This window comes from Chiloscyllium punctatum, chromosome 17, assembly GCF_047496795.1.
Source record: "Chiloscyllium punctatum isolate Juve2018m chromosome 17, sChiPun1.3, whole genome shotgun sequence".
Classification (NCBI taxonomy): domain Eukaryota; kingdom Metazoa; phylum Chordata; class Chondrichthyes; order Orectolobiformes; family Hemiscylliidae; genus Chiloscyllium; species Chiloscyllium punctatum.
In genome coordinates, this window is record NC_092755.1 from 54,058,190 (window position 1) to 54,081,877 (window position 23,688).

At 41.3% G+C, this 23,688-nt stretch overlaps 1 long non-coding RNA gene across 2 annotated transcripts in view; it reads right to left on the reverse strand.

Moving 5' to 3' along the window:
• Positions 1-23,688, reverse strand: part of LOC140487849 (uncharacterized) — a 160,195-nt gene that overhangs the window by 55,865 nt on the left and 80,642 nt on the right. For both annotated transcript variants that reach the window (XR_011962951.1, XR_011962954.1), the window contains exon 4: positions 13,824-13,926. This is a non-coding gene — a long non-coding RNA (uncharacterized lncRNA). The remainder of the gene's footprint in view (positions 1-13,823; positions 13,927-23,688) is intronic.

The following is a 23,688-nucleotide window of genomic DNA, read 5'->3' on the forward strand; positions in this document are numbered from 1 at the left end:
GTATAAGTGACAAGACTGCAGGAGCAGTTCAGAGATTGGGAATTCTGTGGCGGGTTACTTAATTTGATTCTTTAAATCAGTCTACCATATACAAGGGGAAAAAAAAATCAGGAGTGTGAAGGCATAATTCCCAATTGACTGGATGAGTGCAGCTCTATCAACACTCAAAAAGCTCAACATTATCTAGGACAAAGTAGCCCGATTGATTGCAACTTACTTCAAGTAGCGATCTATACCATTTACAAGATGCATCACAGCTGTTGAACAAGATTCTTTCAACAACACATTCTAAACCCACAACCTATACCACCGAGAATGACAAGGGCAACAGGTGTATCAGAGCACTACCACCTGCAATTTCCACAAACCACAGACCATCCTGACTTGAAACTTTAACATAGCTTCATGGTTGCTGGATCAAAATCATGGAACTTCCTTCCAAACAGGATTGCGTACTTAGAGTTAGAGATGTACAGCACAGAAATAGACCCTTCGGTCCAACTCATCGATGCTGACCAGATACCCTAACCTAACCTGTCTTTATGTGAAAGACTTATCCCACATGATTACAGCAGTTCAAGAAGCTGTCTCACAACCACCATCTCAAGGACAATCACAGCGCCAGAGACCCGGGTTCAATTCCCGCCTCAGGCGACTCTCTGTGTGGAGTTTGCACATTCTCCCCGTGTCTGCGTGGGTTTCCTCCGGGTGCTCCGGTTTCCTCCCACAGTCCAAAGATGTGCAGGTTAGGTGAATTGGCCATGCTAAATTGCCCGCAGTGTTAGGTAAGGGGTAGATGTAGATGTAGATGTAGATGAAGATGTAGGGGTGGGTTGCGCTTCGGCGGGGCAGTGTGGACTTATTGGGCCGAAGGGCCTGTTTCCACACTGTAAGTAATCTAATCTAATCAAAAAAAAAGGGCAATAAATGCTGGCCTAATCAACAGCATTAAAACATCACGACAATGAAGTAAAAAGAAATCGCAGAACATTTCAAAGTACTTTACAGATATTTAGGTTCCTTTTTTTTGAAATGTGGTCACTTCAGTAATGTCAGCAATGCAGCAGCCAATTTACACACAATGATGTCAAACAAACAGCAATGAGACAAATATAAGCTAATCTGTTGACTTGTTGATTATAGGATAAATATTGGCCAGGACAGAGGACAGAACGCCCCTGTTCTTCTATGAAATAGTGCCATAGAATTTGTTACGTCCAGTTGTGAAGGGAGACACAGCTCTCGTTTAACCTTTCAGATAAAAGATGGCACGTCCCTCGATGCACACTGGAATATAAACTTACGATTAGTTCAATTCCCTGCTGAAATGCATGAGATGCAAATTCACACATTCTGTTATCATCGAATCCCTATAGTGTGGAGGCAGGTTGTTTAGCCCATCATGTCCACATTGACCCTCTGAAGAGCATCCCACCCAGACACACCCTGTATCCTATCCCTTCAACCCGTGGCTACACATCCCTGGACACTCAGGCAATTTAGCACCATTGATCCATCTAACCTGCACATCTTTGGACTGTGGGAGGAAACCAGAGCACCCGGTGGAAAACCACACAGACGCAGGGAGAATGTATAAACTCCAGAGTCACCAGAGGGTAGAATCAAACGGGTCCCTGGCACTTTGAGGCAGCAGTGCTGACCATTGAGCCATGCACTGCCCCTGTGCTAACACTAAGCCTGTCCTGATACCGTGGCTGACATCTAAATTATCTAGTTTGTCATTGCTTACTTAAGTGTAAAATAAACCAGTTTGTTGGGTTACATTTGGCCTTGTTGCACTAAAATGATAATCAATCTTTCAGAACAAGAGCAATGCACATATGGTCACACGTTCCAGACATTCTATGCAACTTTCAATTTCAAAAACTAGCATTTCATTGTTATCTGTTCAGGTTACGCAAGGAGCATTAAAGGGAAATTTGATTACAAAGTACTGTCTAAATTTGGCTGTCTGTTTTGGGATTGAGACATAACTTGACGGCCTCATCTAGAACTATAATAAAGGCAAGGTCATGAAGATATGAACACAGCAGCCATCTCCTTATATCATACAAGGTGAGCTACTCTATTTTTTCTTCTTAGCTTAACCATCTGCAATAGTTGTAGTAATGTCCCACATGAGCAAGTAGATATGCAACATTTCTACAAGGTTCTCCCAAGAACCTAAATTTCAATTCAACTGGTGTCATTTGCTTGTCAATGACAATCCACAGACAGCTTGCTGCTATGCATGATCACCCAGAATAAATTATGTTGCATCGTACTGGAAGCAACATGATGCATTCTCTAGTTACTACTAATGACAGATGTTTATTGGTAGCCCAATGAAGTCAGAATCACAAAATGATTCAGCAGGCCATGCTAGACTTCATACTGACAGGATCACTGCCTCATCCTCACCCACGATGAGCGATTCATCATGTGCACATTGTCATGTATAGTAATGAGGTGGGCAATGAGGTCTCATTTTCCTGGGTTTGTTGTCCTTCTGTTAAAAGCACATGTATATGATAAGCACATTATATATAAGTGTCAATGTTGCTGCACCACCAGTATACACTATGTCTTAAAAGACGTGGCTGTGAAACAATGATCAAAATCAATGCCAAAGAAATTCTATGAGGTTTTCGTTGTTGTTTGTAGAATCTTTTAAAAGTCTTGTATGACCTTCTGGCCTTCAAAAGAAACTGTCAACAATTTTCATGAGCCATATGATCTCCTGTGAACTGACATTTTTAGGAACATAGGAACAATAAACCATTCGGCCCCTTGAGCATGCCCTGCCACATGGCTAGCTGATTTATACCTTAACTCTATTTATGCACCCTTTTGCCCTATCAGATGACAATTTTTTCAAACAAAACTGTATTGCTCATGAACACAGGAGAGACGTGTAGTGGAGGCACAGCAATTATACAAATGTAGCTAGCTAAAAAGGTATACATTTTGTAGAGGAACTGTAAAACCTGTGCCCACACCTCCTCCCTCACCTCTATCCAAGGCCCTAAAGGAGCCTTCCACATCCATCAAAGTTCACCTGCACATCCACTAATATCATTTATTGTATCCGTTGCTCCCGATATGGTCTCTACATTGGGGAGACTGGGCGCCTCCTAGCAGAGCGCTTTAGGGAACATCTCCGAGACACCCACACCAATCAACCAAACCGCCCTGTGGCCCAACATTTCAACTCCCCCTCCCACTCTGCCGAGGACATGGAGGTCCTGGGCCTCCTTCACCGCCGCTCCCTCACCACCAGACGCCTGGAGGAAGAACGCCTCATCTTCCGCCTCGGAACACTTCAACCCCAGGGCATCAATGCGGACTTCAACAGCTTCCTCATTTCCCCTTCCCCCAGCTCATCCTAGTTTCAAACTTCCAGCTCAGTAACTGTCTCCTTGACTTGTCCGGACTTGTCCGACCTGCCTATCTTCTTTTCCACCTATCCACTCCACCCTCTCCTCCTTGACCTATCACCTTCATCCCCTCCCCCACTCACCCATTGTACTCTATGCTACTCTCTCCCCACCCCCACCCTCCTCTAGCTTATCTCTCCACGCTTCAGGCTCACTGCCTTTATTCCTGATGAAGGGCTTTTACCCGAAACGTCGATTTCGCTGCTCGTTGGATGCTGTCTGAAATGCTGTGCTCTTCCAGCACCACTAATCCAGTATTTGGTTTTCAGCATCTGCAGTCATTGTTTTTACCTTAGAAGGATGTGGGCCAAGCGCAGGGAAATGAGGTTAGCGTGCCTGGATTTTTGGTCAGCATGGACCAATTTGGGCCAAAGGACCTGATTCTGTGCTGTGGGACTCTGACTCTAAAATACTTTTCTCAATGCACTCTCAGTCTGTGATACCTTGCTGGTATTCATATCGTTATTTCTATAGTGATAAAGATTTGGAATGGGATCAGGACCAATGATTTGGGAAGCCAATTCAATTGCAACTTTAGATCAGTGGATTTAAGGCACAGAGCATTCCCATGCTATTATATTCTGTTTCCACTCATAAGAAAGCAGTCACTTAGAGGATGATCCAACTCTAACCAACTTCCTTTCAACATATCCCTGAGCATTCCAGATTAGAGATAATGAACTTTACCAGTTTCCCCAGGCTGCACAAAAAGAATAAATCAAAAGGGATTTACTTAAAAAGTAATCTAACAATTAATTTCTGAATTTATGCAACAACAGAAGTGAGAAAAAAATTTGGACAAATGAATCTTAAATGTGGTGCACCTGAATTAAGTGGTTGTTCTTCTCACCCAGTGAAAAGCATACTTTGACAAACACAGCTAATTTGAAATCAATCTTTCATTTGAAAACATATAAATGAGGAGCATAATAAAAATATTTCTTGTGATAATTACTACCTAATGAAGAATATATTGTTAAATACCTTGCCAGCTGAACTTGTGTGTGACTATATTTATATCAATAATCATAAACATTTTTCTCAGGTACAATTTTGTTTGTTCTCCTTGTCTTGTTTATTTTAGCTTCTAAAATATATCTACCTCTCTTTTTGCTCCATTTATAGTTTATTGATGTATGAATCCACCTTTGTGAAACTAATACTGCACCTTCCACAGTTAATCAAAGCAAATCAAAATTACTAATAGTCAGACTCCAAACAAAAATCAATGTAACATAATTGATAGTCACATCGATTGTCACTTTACTTCTGATTGGAATTCTTCTTCATAAATGTTTCCATGTATAGAGGAACACTATTTGCTCAATACTCAATACCTGAGCCTTTTGTTCATTTCAGAGTTGTTGTTTTGGCCAAAGAAGCCATGGGGTCATTGCCTTCTACCATCTCAATAACATAAACATTCTATCCTACAAAATGGGCATTTCATGGTCACATTACTCCCATCATCAACGTTCATGCACTCCATGTGTACAAATAAATTTTGCTTGACTACTTTGTTAGTTGTTATGAATCTGACCACCAACAAATTGAACTAATGTGTTCATGTTAATGTGTGAAAAAGTGATTACAATTAAAATAATTTAATGCACTCACGGAGGGTAATTTAACATTCCTTACAAGTTGAGTCACTTCAGTGTTATTGATTCCAATGAAAATTATTTTAATTAAAATGGACAGTCAGGTTATATTAGATAAAAGAAATAATACACTCAACTCAGATTTTCAGGGTATTTAAAACTGTCTAATGCAAAGAAGGGGTTGCATTCCTATGTCGCTACACTTCAACTTCACATATATTTTGCAAATATCTATCTCCTGAAGCTAAACTCAGATAAAACCCATTGAATAAAAATAATTCAGTACAAAATTTTACTTGCACTGTTTGCCATTAATACTATAATGAATCAGAACTGATTGCCCACAGCACTCTCCTGTGGGGAAAGCGTAGTTGGACAAGATCTCTGTTATTTTTGCAATATTTTCTAACCTATGTTCAAATCAAACAACTCAACTTCAAGTGAGGACAGATGCACAGTTACATTTATGAATTCAAGTATCACTGTCCGTAATGTGCTGCTCCTTCATCAGCTGTGCAAAAACGGCTGTGTGCCATCTGGCATTCAAAGCTGTGACATCATAAATATGGACTAACCTCACCTCAGAAAGTTCAGACTTATCCATTTAATTCTAAGCATCCTTTTAAAGGGATGTGATAAATATGAGCAACTCTATTACTAAATTAAATTTTACAAGTGTGCAGTTGCATTCCTTTAGATCTTAATTTGTTGAAAACATTTTAAAAACTGAAATGCATTTTTGTTTACATTTATTGAGGGATATGGGCAGGATGCTGGCAGGCGGGACTAGATTAGGTTGGGATATCTGGTCGGCGTGGACGGGTTGGACTGAAGGGTCTGTTTCTGTGCTGTACATCTCTATGACTCTATTATCCTTGCTTTTTTCCCTCCCTCTTTCTCTTCATCGAAAGTGTATTTCTCTCTCTTTACTTCACTCTAACTTGACACTGTATTTACTGTTTCAACTGAAAGTTCCTGCTTTGGATTCTGTGTTGTTTATTCACAGCCTGATTGATTAATGAGAAACCAAGTTGTTTTTCCTGATCTCACAGGTACTGGGTAATGGGCACCTGTGATATTTGAATCTTTAAATTTCAGTAATGTCCAGTCACAAAACTTAACAAGCAAAGGGCAAATCCAACAAACAGTAGGTAAATTTATTCACCAGCTACAGTAAATCCTGACCCAACATACTTGAAGCACAGCGAGGGAGAGAGAGATTGGCTTGAACCAAATTCTAGCAGAACAGCTTACTATGAAATAAACAGATATCAATGAACCATATCACAATACTGATTTCTGAAATTAAATAAGCAGAAAGGAATCTCTAGGCAATCTTTTTCAAATAAAAATAGTATAGCAGGTAAACCTAGAATGAAATAAAAAGGAACATAAATCCTTCAACTTCAGCTCAATTCGAAATAGATTCAGCTTTGACTGACCCAAAAAAAATCATTACCTGCTTCTCTCACTGATCAATCGCTTTTGGCAGTCGAAATGAACATAACACGATTTCCACTGACAATTAAGGAAAGCCAACCATCTGCTGGCTTCACAACTATGTGACTCAGCACTCCCACAGAACCTCCTCACAAGGTCAGTACACAAATTAAATTTGTTCTGAATGATTTAAAATACTCCCCAGATAAAAGTGAGGATCGAAACATAGTGAAAAAGAATTGAAACAATAAAAACAGCTTGTCACTGATGTTGAGTATCAACTCCTTTGCTTGGGCAAGTCAATAGTTTAAAATAATTTAAATTGCATATTTGCTGGTGCAGTACAGGAGGCACAATAAGACATGCTGAAGAGATTCTGTTTACCCAAGGGTCTGAGAATTCAAGTTCCCTCTTGAAAAGTAATTCTGAGGAGAAGGTTCCCTCTGTAGAGGTTAGCCACAACAAAAATAATAGTCTGGCATTCAGGTTAAACTGTTGCAGGTATTGCCAAAAACAGTAGCAAATCATATCTGCTAACCAAAATAAAACATTGCTTCGAATTGATGTCTCTCAGTGTAACATTGATTGTAGACTCAACATTGACAAAGAGGTCAATCATTTGAGTGTGGTAGCACAGTCCCCTGGAGCAGGCCCTCCTTGAGGCCAACCTTCTAGACATACTGCAGAAGCCTGGAGGCGTGTTTGAGACACTGGTCGATAAAAATGAAATCTAGTTAAGTACTTTCTTTTTTAACTTAAGATGGCACCAGATTGTGGCAACGTAACACTTTTCACTCCATCACCCTGGATACACGTGACAATAAATCTTTCACTCATTCAGAGGCGGACAAATACTCCAGATGCCTGTATTAATAATTTAGAGACAAAAATTTGAAGGCCATTATGGTAGTTTGTGAATCTGAATTCACTAATATAAGTAAATTTGGAATAAAGAGCCATTATTAACAATGGCGAACGTGAAATCCTTTGTTCCTCATGAAATGTCATCTGTCCTTTAGGGAAGAAAACCCTCTGTCCTTGCCTGCTTTGGCCTTTATGCTAGGGGTCTGCAATCACAATATGACTGCCTCATAACAGTTCTCTGAAATGACCTAAGAGGTCAGTCAGTTGCATCAATATGCAATACAAAACTATATGAGAAAGTGAAATAACTGCACTGTCACTAAGTCACCCTTTACTTACTTATGGCTGGCCAGCCAGCCAGCTCGGAGTCAGTCACCTGAACTAAGGAGATTCTCATCCCCTGATTATATCAACCAACGCAGTTCGTGATGTCAACCTGGTTCCAATCACTACATCCCTCCCCCATTAAATCCAGGGATGTTGGCAGGTCTTTGGCTTATGACTTTTCCTGCGATGTTTTTGCCTCAAGTACAGTTCTTCTGAGTCGGACTCTGACACAGGTGCCGTGTACCAGACTGTAGTCTGTCTCTTGTGTCCGAAGTGTCTCAGGATTTCCTCCTCTTCTTCCAGGTGGTAATGTTATCAAGGCTGCATCCATCTCAGACTCTGAGTTTTGCACGACACTAGACAGAGAACCTATGCTTTATGTCAGGCCTTTTGGCTGTTCTGAAGGGCAGGTATGTTTTGCTCCTGCTCCATTTGCAAGGTAATAGTTTTCAAGTGACACACGTGTTTGTTCAGGACCGTATTACCTTCCCGAACTTTATAAGTAACCTTATGTCAAACTTGCCTTACACCTATTTGCATGGTTTCAGTACTAAACCTTGCCCCAAATGATACTGTCCTTCTTGCTTAGAGGCAGCATTCCATTGGGATGCCCTGTAGCTCCCATACTCCATTTACTGCATTTTCTAACAACAAAGCTAGTTGTAGTGCCTATTTGAAAGCCAGTTGGATTTCAGCTAGTAGGCACTTCTGCATGGTTACATCATTAATCACACATACCGAACTATCTCTCAGCACCTCATTCAGTGTTAACCCAAAATCACATGCCTTTGCCAGTTGTCTCAACCTCGTCAAAAATCCTGAAACGGATTCCCCTGCTTCTCTAACAGCTGAGTAAAACCAATAGCATCTCAGAACTTCAGGAGATTTGGGATCATACTATTCCTGAACTAGTTCTGTCAACTCTTAGAAGGTTTAAGTGTTTGGTGTCCCTGAAAAAGTTAACCTCCTTATAACCAAGAATGCTGCCGCTCTGCAAGCAGTCACAAGGATCACTCGTTGCTTTTCATCTGCCCCAATGTCATTTGCCTGGAAAAATTATTGCATTTTTTTCCACATACTGGGCCCAGTCTCCCACGGCAGGATCAAATGAGTCAAGCTTCCCAAATAAAGGCATGATGCTAGAAACGCTCACCCCAACTCCAAGATGACTGTAGCAAGTGAATGTTCTTCAGGCACATCTGATTTCTCACATCACCACTGAAATAATTGCAGAGAGGCTAGTATCTCAATACTAAGTCACTTTTAATTTACTTGTCAACAGTACACTGGCTGTGACCAACCAACTCTGAGTCAGTCATCTAAACTGAGGAGAATCTGGTCTCCAGGTTATACTTTTTTTCCTCTCTGTGCTAATTTGTTTTCTGTAACAGCAGTCGCTGAGCTGTGGACACCTTGAAAAAATAGCAAACAAGGAGATCATACAATTTTCCTGGAGCTTCCATGGACCGTCTGAATGAGATTGCAAATATTTAAACCTTAAGGGTAGGTTTTGTTTTAAAAGATGTCCTTTAAATGATGAACGCTTTTGACAATGAAGACATAGAGAAAATGTTCCCACTTATCACAGATTCTAAAACTGAAGTCATAAATTTGAGATAGCCACTAATTAATTGAAATAACTGCAGAGGCTGGTATCCCATCACTAAGCCACCCTTTATTTACTTGTGAAAAGTACACTGACTATGGCTAGCCAACTCAAAGCCAGTCGTCTGAACTGAGGAGATTCTGATCTCTATGTTAGTCAGCCAGGGCTTTCCTGATTGGGATTGTTAACTTGGGGCCAATCAATGACATTGTTGTCAACAAGGTCAAGCTGGTTCCAATCATTACAGAAAGCTAATGGATTGCCTAGCGTCTATATTGGGCAGTGGGCACAAAAATGGCATCACCTACCCTCGTTATTTTTGTTAATGTCTGAGGTCATAACTTGAACGGTTGCCCCATAGATTAGCCAAATAACTGTCTGACATGGATGAGTGGACTCCTAGCCAGCAATCAAACTGAGTCGAAACACAGGTGAAGTGACATTTGGCCTAGTAATGTAAATATTGACTACTCACGGCCCTCATTTATGACCAATAATCTTCCCTCTGGCAATGAATCAATATTCCAAGTTCAACACCAATTGGAAGATGCAATAAAGGTAGGGAAGTACAGAATAAATACTGGCTGGGGATTACAACATGCATCAACAAGAATGCTATGTGAACATCACTACTGACTGATTCCTGAAACACTTAGCTGCCAGAGTGACCCTACAGCAGGTACTGAATGCTGGCAGAAAAAGTAACTTTTGTATATATTATCCAAGCTAGTTAAAAATAATCTAAAATCTGGAAAGCTTTGTGAATAACTCAGCAATACTAGAAGACTGAGAGTTTCCCATATGTAATCAAACCATGAACTGGGGTATTTTGATGTGGAGGTGCCAGTGTTGGACTGGGGTGGACAAAGTCAGGGGTCACACGACACCAGGTTATAGTCCAACAAGTTTATTTGAAATCACAAGCTTTTGGAGCATAGCCCCTTTGTCAGGTGAAGTGAGAGAGAAGAGCGCACGGACACAGAGAGATCAAGGACAGAGAGATCAACAGGCCATACAACTGGTGTGAATGGAATGTCAAAAAATAATTCTCTGCAGGTGACCAAGAGTGTTAGATGGTATGAGTAAAGTGTCAACAGCTGAATAACAAGCAAAGAGATGAGCTATAATCTGATTAAATTAGGCAGAGAGACAATTACAAAAAGTTAAAAATATGGTGGTGCTGGAGACAAACTAAATGACTGGAGTAACTTGATAGGTATAAGAGCCGGATGCCGGAGTATTTTGGTTGATAGGTTGAAAAGGAATACTGGCAAGTTATAAGTCTGAAATTCTGTGGCTTGAGAGACAGAATTCCTAGAAATGTTTCTTGATGATGATAATTGTACCTGTGAAACTTGAAGGTTGAAACTATTGTTGGATTGAAATCCTCACTACCTTGTGCGAATAAAGAACATCAAATTGTATAGCATGCAACATTTGTGCAAGGGGTGACCTGGCTGCTTATGGATGTGCAAGACATATCTTTTTCACATCGATGATTTTAAATGAAATCTACCTGTGCATTTGAAGTATCATTTGCCTGTTAATTCATGTGTAATTTACATTGATTTTGCTTTGTGTTGAAGCAAAGGCTACAAAAATTGTATTGGTATGTCTTCCTTCAGAGTCATTCAATACATTTGGTTATTTTGGTTTACGTTCTGCAGGGACCATATCCTCTTCAACAACAGTACCATCACTAACCTTTACTATCAATGATCTTGAGGGCAGGAAGGGGTGGTGGTTACCATGAACTTAACTGGAGTAGTTGTATAAAAATGCTGGATATTCTAGGGTATGTAATGCACCATGTTACCCTTCAAAGTCTTTCCATCCACAAAGCACAAGTCAGGAATGCGATGGAATACTCTCAAGTTGATTGGATGAGTGCACCTCCAGCAAAATTGAAGAAGCTTGAAAACATCCAAGCAACCAACTTTATTGGCACCCCATTCACACCTTAAACATTAGTTCTCTCCACTACCGCATATAGTGCAGCAATGCATGCTATCTATTAGTTACACCAAAGCAGATTGTTAAAAACTACTTCAGCAGTATCCCTAAGTTCCAGCCATCTATCACCTGGAAGCCCCAGGACAGGAAGCTTGTAGGAAAATATACTAGTTCCTTTGCAAGTTTCACGCCATATTGATTTGGCATTTATATTATTAGTCCTTCATCCTGGCTGGGTCAAAATTCTGAAACTAGGTGCAAGTGAGTACTGCAGATGCGGGAGATTAGAATCAAGAGTATGGTGCTGGAAAAGCACAGCAGGTCAGGCAGCATCCAAGGAGCAGGAAAATCCATGCTTTGGGCAAAAGCCCTTCATCAGGGATGAGGCTGGGAACCTAGGGGTGGAGAGATAACTTGGAGGGGTGTGCGGCTGGAGAGAAGGTAGCTGAGAGTGCAATAGGTGGATGGAGGTGGGGGTAAAGGTGATAGGTCGGAGGGGAGGGGGGAGCGGATAGGTGGGAAGGGAGATTGGCAGGTGGGACAGGTCATGAGGACGGTGCTGAGCTGGAAAATTGGAACTGGGATAAGGTGGGGGAGAGGGGAAATGAGGAAACTGGTGAAATCCACATTGATGCCCTGGGGTTGGAGGGTCCCAAGATGGAAGATGAGGCTTTCTTCCTCCAGGTGTCAGGTGGTGAGGGAGTGGTGATGAAGGAGGCCCAGGACCTGCATGTCCTCGGCAGAGTGGAAGAGGGAATTGAAGTGTTCGGCCACAGGGCAGCGGGGTTGATTGGTGTGGGCATCCCAGAGATATTGTCTGAAGCGCTCTGTGAGTAGGCATCCTGTCTTCCCAATGTAGAGGGGCCTGCATGAGGAGGAACGGATACTGTAATTGACATGAGTGGAAGGGCAGGTGAAACTTTGATGGATATGGAAGGCTCCTTTCCAGAGATTATCCCTGTCGGAAGCAGGCAGGTGATGGTGGCATTGTTGGGGGGGGGGGGGGGAACAGATAAAGTTCTGCATTGGCCATGGGGAACAGGAACTGGGATTATTTCTGGGTCCCAAAACTGCACATGGATCAACTGTCACACATTGGAATTTTGACCACATCACTATCTGACTTTCCCCAGAGATAGGTTCCTGTCTAATTATAGGGAACGGATTGGTTTGTGAAGCTGGATGGCCTGTCTGTTCCAGGTGAACAACCAGCAGCAATGACTGGTAAGTAAACTGAACATGGTGCCTAATGTGAAGGTGCTCTTTAAGTAATGCTTTAGAGTTCAATTAAACAGCAGACAAAGCAGCCAGGCTACCAAAATGGGAATTCGAGGAAGTTAAGATGACTGTGAGGGAGTCACTCCACAGGGCAGCATTTGGCTGTCACTCTGCAATCCACCCCAGGCCAATGGCCTGGAGCGTTGGCATGCCTGCTGCTGGTTGCCCACCTCAAGCAGATGAACAGCACTAAACCATCAGGAAACTGTAGGCTAATGGGAAAATTCCAGTCAGTTTCCATTACCTACCTTTAAAAAGTTTCTTAATGAATCTAATTTGCTGCTCGTTTGATGAGTGGGGCTAGCCCTAGTGGTCCTAAACTGATCCCAGTCAAAATGACCATCGCAGGGATGGGTGCACCCGGCAATAGCTATTTTTGAATCGTAAAATTGGGCCCTCAGAGTGACGTAAGGTACAGAGACATCACAGCGCCACAAAAGAGGGAGTGAGGATCTGCTGCCATTGTCAATCTTCTACACAGTCTAAATTTATAAAATTTTCCAGGCCAAGTGCTACAGATGTATTGCTTTCACCTTCCCAGTATCCTGGTCCCAGGCCAAATGGGTGGGGAACAGTAGTCACCTGAGGAGGAAAGGGAGCATGAAGTGCAGGCACAGCATAAATATGATTTGCACTCCCTGCCCAGTAAGGGTGGTTTATGAAATCTGGTGAACAGTTACAGTATGCAGCAACAGAAGGAGACAGAAGATGCTCCTTTGATACTGAATAGTTCCAGGATTAAAGGCTGTTAAAACAAACAGCACACAACCTTGGACTCTGTGCAGCAGCAGCTGGTTGTCTAGTTGCCAGCCCGAAAGCAGAAATGTACTGAGTGAGGGAGTTAACATCACCAGCAAGCTGTGAACCCAGTTCTCTTACTGGGGTTACAGCACAAACTACTGCCCCAAGTGCACATTTCCAATCACTTTGGTGCAGTTTTGGTGTGACCATCACATCACAAAGATATGACTATTACATCACAAAGATATGACTGTTACATCACAAAGATATGACTGTTACATCACAAAGATATGACTGTTACATCACATAGATTTGACCTGTTCCAGATCTGCTGCAAGGCAGGGTACAGTCAACATTTCATGGTTTTCTGAAACCTTTCTTGGGTGTTGCTATGTTTTCTAAAACCTTTTTTGGGTGTTGCTGTCAGAGTATTATCGGCATTTTGAAGAACATCCTTCATGCAGGGCTCTTTCTAACTGTTCCCTGAAGAGTATCTCAGAGTCTTTTATACTTTTATTTACTTAAAATCTAACAGATCACATGAAGACATGTGCAATGTTGAGGCTGCTGCTTTACCTGCTTTGACGCAGATGTTTCCAAATGTGCTTCCCTCCATCTGTGAAACATGTGCTGCCTCAGCCTGGTGCTTCTTTCTTCGGCCATCTGTCCTATCCTTTTCCTAATGCAGAATGTCATAAGAAACAGAGCAAAGAAAAGTTACAGAGACAAATAAGGGATGCAAAAACTAAATAATAAGAAAAGATAAATGCCAAAAAAGAAACTGAAGGGGTAGTTTTACAGGTCCAAATGGAGGTTGGGGGCAGGGTATGGAGAAGACTGTGAAATCCCCAAGTGACCTTCTTGCCTGTCCCAAGTGCAACTTTACATGGAGGGCAAGGAGTCTGCCCATGCAGTTGAGACCCAAAAGAGGCCAATTATTGGTCACTCAAAGGCCTCTTCCCACAAGGAAGAAGTTTAGGGATAGAGGCATAGAGATGTACAGCACGGAAACAAACCCTTCGGTCCAAACCAGATGCCAACCTCATATAGTAAATTAACTTAGTCCCATATCTCTCTATACCCTTCCTATTCATATACCCATTTAAATGTTGTAATTTTATCAACTCCACCACTTCCTCTGGCAGCTCATTTCATACACGCATCACCCTTTGTGTGGAAAAAGTTGCCCTTTAAGTCCCTTTTAAATTTTTTCCCTCTCGCCCTAAACCTATGCCCTCCAGTTCTGGATTCCCCCACCCCAGGGAAAAGATCTTGTCTCTTTATCTTATCCATGCCCCTCATGATTTTACAAACCTCCATAAGGTCACCTCTCAGCCTCCGATGCTACAGGGATGACAACCCCAGCCTATTCAGCCTCTCCCTACAGCACAAACCCACCAACCCTGACGACATCCTTGTAAATCTTTTCAACTCCAGTTGATCATCCTGTTCAGGCCTCAGGTGGGAGCCCCCTTTGAATTAGAATTAGAATCCCTACAGTGTGGAAACACCTCCGAAGAGTAACCTACCCAGACCCATTCCCCTACCCTACATTTACCCCTGACTAATAATCTATACTATGGGCAATTTAGCATGACCAATTCACATAACCTGCACATCTTTGGATTGTGGGAGGAAACCGGACCACCTGGAGGAAACCCAAGCCGACACTGCGAGAATGTGCAAACTCCACACCGACAGTTGCTGAGGTGGGAATCAAACCTGGGTTCCTGGCGCTGTGAGGCAGCAGTGCTCACCACTAAGCCACCATGCCACCCATTTGGGATCAGGCATTCCCCCCGCCCCCCACCCTCCAGTCCCCAAAAACCTCAAACTGCAGCCTCCCTTCTTAGGTTTACTCCTTTCTTCCTCACTAACCCCACTCAGCTCACTCGCCCAGTACCTACCTGGTCTGTTGTGATGATTGCTGGGACTGCTGGTGTTCCCAGCATTGGGCACTGCTCCAGGTTGTGCTTTTGTGACTACAGAGCTACTAGCCAATCAGATAGCTGGCTGAGATGGGATGTCCTCTGGCCAAAAGCCCAACTCCAGCTAATCTTCTGCAGGGTGACCAGATGGGAACCCTGCCCCCCACCCATCACATCTGAAAAATTCCACCCAAAGAATAGAAGAACAGTTGTGCAGGAATTGAGTGAGGAACAGGTGAAGGGAAAGGAAATGGGTGAAATGGAAGTAGAGGGAAGAAACACGAGCTGGAATAAACAGAGAGAGGAAAGAAGTGAAGAATATGAACAACTTTGAGTAGATTTGCCAATAATAGCAAACTGAGGGAGATTATAATTTAGATGGGGAACAACCAAAAGGTGCTGAAATAGCACTGATACACCTCACTATAGCTCCAGCAAGAAGTTCATCTCCAGCCAGTGAGCTTACTTCATTGATCTCAGCGGTGCTGCTCAACAGTAAAGGGGGAGAGATGCAGAAACTGTGGGGGCGAGGTTGGGAAAGAGGGAAATTATCTTGGTTGAGAAAACAGAGTGTCTTGGTGAGATGGAATGGGATAATGTTGGTAGGGGCATTCAGAGATAATGCTTGAGGACCTGGCTGACAAGAGGCACAAAGTAAAAGTGACATTGCATTGGGGTGACAGGAGAGGTAGAAAAAGCACAGATGCACCAGGGTGGAGGGAGGAGGAAGCCAAACTGAGCATCCTATATAGCAGAGAGAACGGATTCTGCTCTGGGAAACTGGCAAAGATCAGAGTGAAGTCAGGAGGAGAAGAGAATGTGGATAGAGAGAAATGCCCTATAACAGGAGGAGTATCTCTTAAAATGAGAAAATCAATTTCTAGCATAGTAGGCCCAGAATGCAAAACTCCTATGCTGAAATCCATTTCTAGTATTGTTGAAAATTTACTATACGTGGAATAGACAGTTGCAAAGTGGCACTGTTCAATTCTGCATAGCAATAGGTGAGGGACTAATACGATACTCAGGACAGTTTAAGCGTCACTGAAGAGATACAAAGATTGCCAGCAGTTGGGAAAGAGACCGAAGCAGATCCCACTAGGGATGTAAGGAATGCTGCCATTAGCAGTATTGCTGACCTACACAAATTGGGTTTAGAGAGCTCAGTAAATCTGTGGGATCTATCTTGATTATATTTGTGTTTGATGCAAACTGGGGTGTTTGATGCAAACTGGGGTGTTTGATCAGAGTCTGTCACACATATTTGCCACATGTTAGTTCTGGGTGTTAAAATATAAGTTGCACATGTATTGAAGACAATATGAGTGTTCTAACATTGTGTAGAAAACCTTATTTTTGTTTGTTTAATCTTGTTGCTTTATTCCCTTTATTTATTCTCCCCTTGATCTCACACTTTGTCTACTTTAAAAAAAAGAGTTCCCAGTATTCAGCAACATAAATTTGGCATTTTGGTCCAGGGTCCTAACGCACCCTAACATCTAATTCATTATGGCCTATGCCATGGGAGGCTGAAGGTCAAAGAGAGTCATAGATGATTTATCTATGACTGTCTCTGACCTTTCAGTATCTCACTTACTATAATCCTTTCTTGTTTGTTCAGATTAATATCTTCATTCTGTCCAGGTTCAAATTGAATGTTTTTTTAAAGAAGTTTAATTCCTATCCTTTTTTAGCTAGTTGTTATTTTAAAAATAATTTAGATTATTCTTTATGATTGTTCTGCCTTCCAAACATCATTTTAAGAAATCTGCTTAGTGAAGGCACATTAATGATCAACACACACAACACACAATCTATTGATATCTCTCCAACTGAACAAAGCATGTCACTGTGATGAGGTGTGTTTGCGGTATTAGTCATCACTGCATCTAGAATAGACCTCCTTTAAGAATTTTTAAAGTTTAAAAAACAAAAAAATTATAATATCCTTTACCATGCTTAACATTAAGAGTGTGCATTGACAGCAGCTGACTGTTACTATAGGAACATAAAGTTACTGGACTATCTCATCCCTACTCTAATAACATAGTTTGCTGCACTGCATTTGGATAGCAGGCTCATAGATAGTAATGTAACAGGCAACATTAAAATTTCAAAGTTAATTGAAAATAAACAGTAAATTGAAATGCATTATGGCCATTTTGATATATTTTTCTCATAATATTCATAGAAATGTGTCCTTCTCAATTAGTTGCAAATTTAAAAACTAACCACAATATTAAGTGGCTTTTAAGCGAACATCCCTGAAAATGGTCAAAATTCTATTTGAATCGAAGTAGAAGACAGGGACACAGTGATAAATAGAGCTGCAGTCTGCCGCATCTACTTAAATCTGAAGGCGAGTCCCTGATGGTGTGGCATTCTCAGCTAACTATGTTAATCGACCTTTACTGCTGACCTTGACCTGGTTGGTAATTGGAATACAACATTTGACATCCTTGCTAGGCTTCACATCAACAGGTGGTGGAGACAGGGCACTTAATGGGAATGGTTCTCATAAGTAAATCCCTGGACACCTTGAATCATCATTTCAAACATACCAACTCGTAGAGTCTCTACTGTGCTGTATTTGCCTTGAAAACAACAACATCTCCATGCCAAAGGAATTTGTTAGTTTCAGGTGTCCCAAGGATGACAACAATGTTACAGAAATCAAGTTCTTTCTTTTCACATGTACATTGTAACAAGCATCGTTGCAGCATTATGTCACTGACCATCCCCTATGTATAAACAAAATTCCTTGCAAGAAAGTGTACCACAACAGAAGCAACTCTTCAAGCACATGTAGGAAAGCATTTCAAGATGTCCCATATCAACATTATAACAAAATCTGACATTGAGCCACATAAAGAATGATAAGAACAGAAGATTAAAAGCCTAGAGAGATAGATAGGTTTTAAAGTGCATCTTAAAGCGAGCCAGAGAGATGGAGAGGATCAAGGGGAGAATTCCAGAGTCGAAGACAAGACCACCAGTAGTGTGGGGATGGTCTTCGAGGAAGCACAACATGCAAGAATTGGAGGAACACAGAAATTTTGAGGATTGTAGAACTGCAAGTAGCTATAGCAACATCAGGATGAGAATGTTAAAGTTGAGGTGCTGCAACCAATGTAGGCCAGGATTGAAATAAATATCTAGCTCTAAAAACACCATGAGAGCCACTAGAAATATTTTGGTTTAATGCTTCCTCAAAAGAGCCGCACAGTGGTTAATGCAGTATCCCTGAATGCTGCATTGGAGTGCTTGCGCAGGCTTGGTTTTTACAGGAAAATACTTGAGGGTAGGGTCACTGTATGTCTGGTACTGTCATATTCAGTTGGGTCATTCTATAACTCTCAACAATTTAAAGGAATGACTTCCATACTTGTCTCTACCTCTCTATCCTCGTGATCAAGGGTTTATCTGCTTTAAATGTAAAGGTTAGAAACAATGATTTTGGCAAGAATTGACATCTTTAAACACATCTCTTCTAAGCTAACGGAGAGAGATTGCCCAAAATGTTCCTCATCGATGCATTAACCCTTTCAATCCAGCTTTTCCCACTTAACAATTAGTTACAGTTGGAAATATTGTACATGGTTATGAATTTCTGAAACACTTCTAAATAAGCATTTGTTTTACTCCAACAGGCATTTTAAATAAAATGCTGAAATGAAAGCCTACCCCATCTGACCCCACAAGGTCACTCTTATGAGAACAGTGTGCAGATTATGACTATTTACTGCTTCTAGCTCCAATACCATGAATAACGCTGATCTCTTCAGAACTACAGCTGATTAAAATTATGTGGGCAGCTGTAGTCTGCACATTTTAAGATTTTTGACAGCGACCTGGTTTTGTTTGTAACTTATGATTCAGAAGAAACTATGAAGAGGAAAGAACAATGTTTGAGAGTGAGCGCAATGGAATAAACGTACCAGTATATGCTGATGCTTCTAATAATAACTACTGAAAGGGAAACAAAATGTCACATAATGCAGAACATTGTAAAAGGAGGTAATTGCAGATTCTGCCAGCTAACCCTGGCTATTGTAGCTTTTACCTAAAACTGACTGTTAGAGACAGCCTACACACAGCAATGTGTTTAAAACTCCTCCTTAAATGACTTCCTGACACCCAGTGACTTCATTAAGAGGGGTGCTGTTCGTCCCTCATTTGCAATGCCACAGTTCTGATACAAAATGGCTGCTCCTAAGCTGTGGGTTGAAACACCTGATTATGATTGTTCAGTTGCATCATCATAATTTCCAAGTCAACAAACTAGTCTAGGTGTTACCTCAATTTCAGAGGTCAACATTTGTTTTCTCCAATTGTGCTTTCTACTTTGATCGAGTCAACTTTCTTTCATAGTTGAAAGGGGCCAGAGCTTAAAATAAATCACAGATCGTCATAGCTTTCACAGTGAGAAGTAACACAGGACGTCAAGAACCTGCTGTAAAAGCAGGACAGGATTTATTATTGAGATTCCATGAAATGATAGAGAGTGGCTCTGCTGTAAAATGGGTCCCAATGCTGGCGGAAACCCTCTGTCAATATTCCTGTGATGCAGACTGTTACTGCAGACAGTACCATAACCATCACTTTTCCAACCATAAGATGCAGAGCATCTAGCTAGGAAGACAAGGAACTATGATGGGAACCTGGCACTGCAACTGAAGTTGACAATCTAAACACCCATCGGTGTCAACACCCATTGGCCTTACTTGGTTCATCTTCACCCCACTGTACATACATTATGTTTAAATTATATTACCCTTGTAACACCTGTCCCATTCCAATCCTCTCCTCTCATTATGCACTTGACTAAACAAAATACAATTACAGTTTCAATGAATGCACCCTTGAATATATTACATGCTTTTGTAATCCTGCTGATTGAGAGAAAACCTCTTAGATCTCAAAAGGGGTTTGTTTGAAGGGTTTGAAGGGTTCACACCCATCTCAGTGAAGATAGCTCTTACCTTGAAACTCCAAGTGAGGTCAGAAATGTGGATAAAGATATAGCGTGGCACTGCTCTGCAACAGGGAGGGGTGGGTTTTTAAAAAAAAATTTCTTTTTAAAAATAGTCCTCTGCAGCCGACTTATTAAAATAAAACAATTCTATGTGAATCCAGTCATCGCATGCTTTGAAGGTGGTCGAATCAGCAGAACTGCTCCCATCAATAAGCAATCACTGTGATCCTGTTACTAAAAAAGATTTCGAAATAAGTTAAGCATCCGCTTGACCGAGATAAGCAGCATCTTCACCCACCTATGCCTCAGGAGTGCTACTGAAGTGTCGAGCAGTTTCTGTACTGTATATAGCACCTAATCCTGCATCACAGCCCTCGTCAGCACTGTAATTACATTACACACAGACTGCTTCTTTTAGCTGTCTCGAGGCCTCGCTATCGGATTGCACATCAGCAGCAGTACATAGTCACAACATCGTTCTGCTTATCCTTCAGCTGGAAAACCTCATCAAAAGGGAGATGCATTCCTGTGCCAGCAGCAGTAGCCAGACATGACTCAGGATATTAACCCTACCTTTAATGAGCTAGAACCAACTATTGCACAGGCTGTTCCGGGCTGCAGGGTTTAATGCATTCCTCTCACCTCTTCCTGGCATCAGGAAGTCACCAGAAAGCGTGTTCCCAGCAGAGGGGATTAACTCTTTCATCTGGCTGTCTTTCCATAGTTAGTAAGCACCAACCTCAGTTCCCAGAAAAAGGGATCAACCCTTTCGTGTACTCTGCTGAACAGAGAGTCATCCCAGTAGAAATAATTAACTCTTTATGTTAAGAACAGAAAAGAACTGGCAATACCTAGCAGTCTCACAGCATCCGTGGAGAGAAACAAACTGATGACCGTTGGTCAGAACTGATGAAAAGTAGAAATCTAAGAGTATAAGCCACTGGAAAGGGGAAGGGCCAAAGGAACAGAAAGATTTGGTGGTGGATACAGTGAAGAAACAAAGAGGTGTGAATTGCTATGTAAAAAACAAACGTCTGAATTCAACATGAAAGGATAAAGAAAGAAGTCAAAATTGATCCAGCAAAAACACAAGGAAAGAAACAAAGGGGACAAAAAAAGCCAGACATAACCAGATAAAGGGAGGAATTATGATTTACAGTTCTTGAGCTCAGTGCTTAGTCCTGAAGTTATGAGTGCTAATGGAAAGATTAAGGAGTTGTTTGAGTTTGTGATGAGCTTCACTAGAACACTGAAATAAATGTCAGCATGGGAGTTGGGCGGAGAACTGCAATGACAAGCAATCGGAAGCTCAAGGTCATACTTGTAGACAGAGGTGAGGTGCTCTGCAAGTGGTCACCTAATTTGTGTTTGGTCTACCCATTGCTGAGGAAACTACATTGATAGAATCAAATACAGAATACTAAATTGAACAAGTCCAAGTAAATAGCTGTTTCACTTAGAAGGAGTACTTGGGCCTCAGATAGTAAGAAGAGAGGCAGTTATTGCACGCCCCACACCAGTTACATTTTCTCCTAATTCTTCGGCCATCTGAGCAAAATTGCATTAACTCAATTTACCCAGATCATATTTCACTTTTAACAAGGGGGCACATTTTCTTACACCTCACAACTAAAAGTCAATTCCAAGCACTTGAATTAAAGTGCTTCCCATATCTCTTTGCAGTTTCAGCTTGTCATGCAAGTCATCCCATTGGATCTGAGAAAATGATGAGTGTTTTAGGTCATCAAAATTGCCCATAGTGTTAGGTGCATTAGTCAGAGGGAATGGGTCTGGGTGAGTTACTCTCCGAAGGGTCGGTGTGGATTTGTTGGGCTGAAAGGCCTGGTTCCACACTGTAGGGAATCTAATCTAATCTAATCATGACCGTTGGTCAACATCAAAAGATATTGAACCAACAGTTCTGCATTGACTTTTCATAAGGAAATCACACTATTGAGAATTTAACAGAGAATTGTTTTTGGATTATTATCTAGGAAACACTTTTTTAATCTCGCCAGTTGTAGCTTAACATATTCAATATCCCACAGGTTTCCTGACTCCACCTTCACCTTAGACTCATACACAATATAACAGGATCATTAACATTTTGTTCAGCACCACTAAAGCAAGTAGCCCAGTTTTTATATAGAATGTATGATACAGAAACAGACCATTCAACTGACAAGTCCATGTTGAGTTAATGCTCCAAAGAAATTTTCCATTTTAGCAAATATTTCAATCTTTTCTTCCTCTTCTACTTGTACATCTTACACTTAAATTAATCTATGCCATTCATTTCAACCACTCTGTGTGACAGTAAGCTCCATTTTCGAACAACTTTCTAAGTAAAAAAGTTTATTCTGAATTCCTTATTGAATTAATTAGTAACTGTCTTATATCTATGGTCTCTAGTTTTGGACAGCCTCACAAGTGAAAACTATTTTCCTACATCTATCTTCTCGAGCCTCTTTATAATATTAAAGACATCCATCGGGTGACTGTTCAATAATTTTTCCAGAAAAATGGTGCAATTTGGTTTTTCTTGATAACTTTATCCTTTTACGTCCTCATAAATCTTTTACCACTTTTTTCACTGCTTCTATCTGTTTTATAACATGAAGTTTGGAACAGTACACAGTACAGCAAGTGTGGTCTAACAAGGTTTTATATTAGTTTAACATAACTGCTGCTTTTGATTCCACTAGAATGATGAAATCTGTCTTGAGAGTCAATTTTAACAATATGCAATGAGAGCCTTAACTCTACCTCAGAAAAATGCTCATGATTCAGCACATTGTGATCTCCTAATGCCAAGGATTCCAGTCTGGAGAATTACCCATGGAGACTACATCAAAAAGTGGCAACAACTAAAGGATTAATTAGATTTCCTACAGTGTGGAAACAGGCCCTTCAGCTCAACAAGTCCACACCGACCCTCCGAAGAGTAACCCACCCAGACCCACTTCCTCTGCCCAATGCACTTAACACTATGGGCAATTCAGCAAGGACAATCCACCTGACCCACACATCTTTTGGATTGTGGGAGAAAATTAGAGCACCCAGAGGAAACTCCACACAGACAGTAGACCAAGGCTGTAGTCGAACCCGGGTCTCTGGTGCTGTGAGGCTGCAGTGCTAACCACTGAGCCACCGTGCTGCCTGATTGAGACAGCTTTAAAATTATAATATCTTGTGCTTTGGAGGTTGAATCAACTCCAAGAAGTTGCCCCTTGTCAGTTTCAAATAAGGAAAAAGCATGATGTAGAGCGTAAATTATATTCAAATACTATGGTCACACATATGTGAATCTGGCCTTGAGGCAACAACAGATTTTGGAGAGACCCACAGGGAAATAGACCAAATGTAAGCAGGCCATGCAGTATCGCATAAGCTTTTAGGGACAAGGAGTTAACTGTGTAGGCAACCTTGCACTAATTTATGGGAATAAAGATAACCTGGGTTTCTTGCATCCTCTCAAGTAACTTGTGCATCAGTTGCATTGTTGAGTAATAAATAAAAGATTGTGCAGATACTGTAT